This window comes from Vidua chalybeata, unplaced genomic scaffold (genome assembly GCF_026979565.1).
Source record: "Vidua chalybeata isolate OUT-0048 unplaced genomic scaffold, bVidCha1 merged haplotype scaffold_243_ctg1, whole genome shotgun sequence".
Taxonomy (NCBI): domain Eukaryota; kingdom Metazoa; phylum Chordata; class Aves; order Passeriformes; family Viduidae; genus Vidua; species Vidua chalybeata.
The window spans coordinates 58-4431 of NW_026530378.1; the positions used below are offsets into that span (position 1 = coordinate 58).

The 4374-nt window shown below is 40.4% G+C and overlaps 1 long non-coding RNA gene across 3 annotated transcripts; it reads left to right on the forward strand.

The window, feature by feature from the left end:
* Positions 1 to 905: 905 nt before the first annotated feature.
* LOC128783376 (uncharacterized) lies at positions 906 to 2505 on the forward strand. 3 transcript variants are annotated; one of them, XR_008429132.1, is made up of 3 exons: positions 906 to 928; positions 1557 to 1668; positions 1987 to 2505. It is a non-coding gene; the product is annotated as an uncharacterized LOC128783376 (long non-coding RNA). The 3 variants fall into 3 exon arrangements; XR_008429131.1 differs by lacking the exon at positions 906 to 928 and adding an exon at positions 1242 to 1478; XR_008429130.1 differs by lacking the exon at positions 906 to 928 and having other exon boundaries at positions 1242 to 1668.
* The last annotated feature ends 1869 nt before the right edge of the window (positions 2506 to 4374 follow it).

Here is a 4374-nt window from a genome sequence, read left to right on the forward strand (position 1 = left end):
GCCCTCAGAGCAAAGGCCTTCTGCAGTTGCCGGGTCTGTTCTCCCAGCTCGGAGCGCTGCACGCTCACTGACTGCAGCTTCCAGATTGTCGTCCGTGCTTGTGGATTGGGAGCGCTGTCCTCCTCCACCATGCCAACCTTTTCTCTTTACAGAGGAGCACGTGTACATAAGGGTAAAGAGATTCCTTCTGTCACACCGGTATTTGGACTGAGGAAGGTACCAGGTTTTCTCAGCTTTTCTACAGTTTTGATTTTGAGGTAAGAGTCCCATTTAGGTACCCAGTAATTCTTCAGAAATGTATATTAAAACAGCCGCAAAAATACAATGAAAGCTCATTCTCCCACGGGTAGTTAATTAGAAGCGTCTTTCTTATGTTTCATGTAGGAATTCAAAATGTTATTTCTGTGAGGTTTTTGTTGTCTTCTTAATACTAGCGCACAAGGAGTTGTGCTGCGTATGCTCTGTGAGCACAAGAAAAGAATGTTCTGCCCGGCTAGCTACAATTCCTCTTTGAGTTTAGGCTAGTAACTTGGAGTTCAACTGAAGTATTTTAGAAACAGCAACTTCTAAAATTCCATTTCCACTGCATGTTTGGGCTGCAGACTGACTGTTCCCAATGGATGTTAGCGATTAAATTTGATAGGAATGGAAAATTGAGAAGTCCAGAAGAAGCTGTGGTAATTCCTGAGCTGGCACTCAGAGGGAACCGGGGTTTTGTGCTCTTAGGAGCATGTATCCTTTGGAAATGTCTGAATGTCTGACGGTGGTATTTTTCTTTATGGCTTCCAGTACAAAACAGCACGAGGGATCCTCAGATTTCTTGGGGAAGGGCTGCGTGACAAACATTGCTGTGAGCTCTATGTCTACCAGAGGATTTCCGGGTCATTCTTTCCTTTCTCAGCAGTCCTTGTGTGACCAGGGCTCCCAGGTAAGAATTGAAAAAGAACAGTTCCCAAATACCCAAACCACAAAAGCTTGTATGGCCTCAAGATCTCAAGTACAAAACAGAAAGGAGCAGCTGATTCTGCCTTGGTCCTCTTGAAAATCTGTTCCTTGTTGGTTTTGTGGATGTGTGGAGGGGGAAATAATTTAGGTTGTGTCTAAACCAGTCCCATCCTTATCCCCTGAAACTGGGACCGGTTTCCTGCCATCGTGGAGCCTCACGTGGGTGCCGTGGTTTTGCTCCTGCAGTCGGGGTCTTTCTTTTTTGGGGTCTCTATTCCCCAGCCAGCACGTTGTCACCTGCACAGTGCTTCGGCAGGAGGGAAACTCGCCTGCCGGGAGCTCTCGGGTTTGGGAGCATCCACCCTGAGGATTTCAGGTATCAAAACCTCGGACAAAAAGAGAAAATTGTCTTGCTACCTGAATACTTCTTGTAAGAGCAGCACCTGTGGTGTGAAGCGTTGAAGGGAGAATGTCTTTCCTTCTCTGGAGTTGCTGAGAACAGGCGGTGTTCATTTTAGCTGGAAGTTGATCGGGTACCAGCCAAATTGCTCATTTTATTTTAGATAATCAGATCTTGGCTGTAAAAGAACAAGTTGCATTTTCTGTTTCAGAGTCCTATTCTGGAGATACGACAGAGTGCTGCCCGTGTCACCTCTAGAGCTGCCCATGAGCCGATAGAGGATCACAGCCTCCTCTCGTGGTCCTGCACGGCTTAGAGAAAAGGTAACCAGCCAAGTACGGGAGACATGGGGACAATTTCCTGTCCACGGCTGAAGAATGACGTGGGCTGAGGATGAAAGCAAGGGGGGACAGACCTGGAGACGGGGGCACCGAGGGCTGCACTGCAGAACTTGCTGAACGCTGAGGTGTCCCTTGTGTTTTTGAGAAGAGAATCAAGAGGCTTTCAGGTGGTGGTGGGAGGGACGATGGTGGGGGGCTGTGTGATTTGGGAATCACTTCCTTGACAAAGCAAAAGGACACCTTGTGCTGGTGTCTTTAGCTTTGAAATTTCAAGCAGCCTCAGTTCCCATCCTGTCACAGGACCTGCTGCACAGGAAGTGGCACAGTAATGGATTTGAGCTGTCTAGAACGTTACTTCTCCTCCCCTTGCCTCTCCCTGACAAAAAAAATCTCTTCTGCAAGCACAGAGTGCCCTGACAGGTTCAGGCAAGTGCACCAAAAGTGCCCTAGAATATGGTCCCCCGTAGGAGATGGACCAGCTGCTGGTGAGGATCTGCCTTTCAAATGTGGTTTTCTTTTCTTTTTTTTCTTTTTGTTCTGTTTCATTTTGTTTTTCAGGTTTCTGGAGAACCAGGTGATAAATAAAATGATTTCCTTACTCCATCCTTTGTGGCTAATAAATTTAGGAGACAAGAGAGAAAACAGGAATCGATCCCAGATGCTGCTGTTGAGATGGGTATATGATCTACCTGTATATAGATATATGCGTATCTATCTATATCTGTGTAGTGATAATAATGGGAGTTTTTATGATACGTTGCTTTACTGTCTTCTATTTTTAATAAAGTGCGATTTTAAGTTATTAGGTATAACATTTTATTCTGCTTATTGGCTAAAGTAACATTTTCTTGTATTTTATTGGTATCAAGTCATGTTAATCATTAATTGGTAAGAGTTTATAATGAATTATTAAGGTGTGAATATTGTTCATTAAGGTACGTCTTTTTTTACTGTAGGTATTTTCATGTGTTCGTATGGGTTTTTATGTTAATGATTTGGGTTTTTGTGTTATGAATATATTAGTATTTTATTAGGGTTTTTTTGGTTAGTTTACTTGTTTGGTGTGTAGATCACTCCTGTTAAGTATGTTTATCTATATATGTTTTAAAATGTAAGTTATAAATCTACTTGTTAAGGATTTTTGTAGAGTTCTATGTAAAAATTTAAATCGGTAGGGGAGATAAAAAGCAGTAATTATTAATAAGATGAGTATTTTAGTTTTTAATAATGATTTAAGTTATTCAGCGATGTTTTAATTTTTGAAAATATTATTTAGTTATTTTTTATGTGTGATTGATTAATTTTTAAAAAAAAATTAGTAATGTTTTTGTAAATTGATTTCTTGTGATTTCATCAATTTATATATTTTTAAAAATGTTTTCTATTTATGATTGTGTGTGAATAATAAAAAATGAACAGTTGTTTTATTTTGTAAGGTAGTATGTTTAAAGATGTTCATATTTGGCAGTAATTTATTTAACGTTATACATGTGTTATTGTTTGATTTGGTTGGTTAATAAGTAAGTTCATTTGATGTGCTTCAAGTGTGAGTTGTAGTTATTTTAGGTGTTAAAAGAGATGTAGAACTAATAGAATTAGGTTGTTAAAAGGTTGTACGATTTTGATCCTGAGAAGTAAATTTGTGTTGGAGTGATTGGGTATTTTTAGGTGGGTGTTCTTTTTTTGGGTTTTTTTTTTGTTTGTTTTTTTTTTTTTTTTTTTTTTTGGTTTTTTGTTTTTTTTTTTTTTTTTGGGTTTTGTTTTGTTTTTTTTTATATATATTATTGTTATGTTTGGTCTTAGTGGGTTAATTGTTTTAAATTGTAGGTTTGCTGTTTTGAGGTAACTTCTTTGTGGTTTGGTGTGGTTTGGGGGTTGTTTTGTAACTAAATATTGTACAAGTATTTGTTTGTAATGATTTGAGTAATTTTACTTTTGGTGGTTTACCTGTCATTTGGGGTATGAGTGTATAAATGTTATTTGAAGAGTTTATGTTACGTGTAAGTTTTTTGATTTGCAATTTAGTGTTTGTAAAGGATAAGGTTAGTTGTGAGGAGGTATACAAACGAGCTACGTAGAAAAGAGATTTTTCGGGTTGGTGACTGATAAACAGAGCGTATTTGGACGTGGGGTTTTAGTGTTACTTGTTTGTTCTGTTTTGGTTGTGGAACTATTTCTTTCGGGGTTGGGTTTTTTTGTTTTTTTTTTTCTTTGGTGTGTTTTAAATAAGGCTTGACACAGTGAGTAGGACTCTTGTGTGATTTTTTTTTTTTTTTTTTTTTTTTTTTAATTGTGGAAACATAAGTATAACGTGTTCTGTAGGTTATGAAATTGACGGGACTACATTATTGGCTACTTACTAAATCTTGTAGTTGTGAGTAGGTTTTTGTAACTCTGATTTTGAAATCCAAGAAGAAAACTGAGGAGACGAAGGAGGTAGAGAAGTTATCTCCTTCTAGGACAGAAAGGGTTTAGCGCAGAAACTGCTGGGTCTAATGTGGCGCGGGGGTTTCCGTGCGCCGGCCGGGCCGGGCGCGGGGCTCGGCGGCAGGAGAGCGGCGAGCTGTGCGCGTGCGCGGGAGGCGCGCTGCCGGGGAGCCGAGCGGGGAGCCGAGCGGAGCCGGAGCGAGCGGAGGTGAATGGAGCCGAGCGGAGCCGAACGGAGCCGAGCCGAGTCGAGCGGAGCGA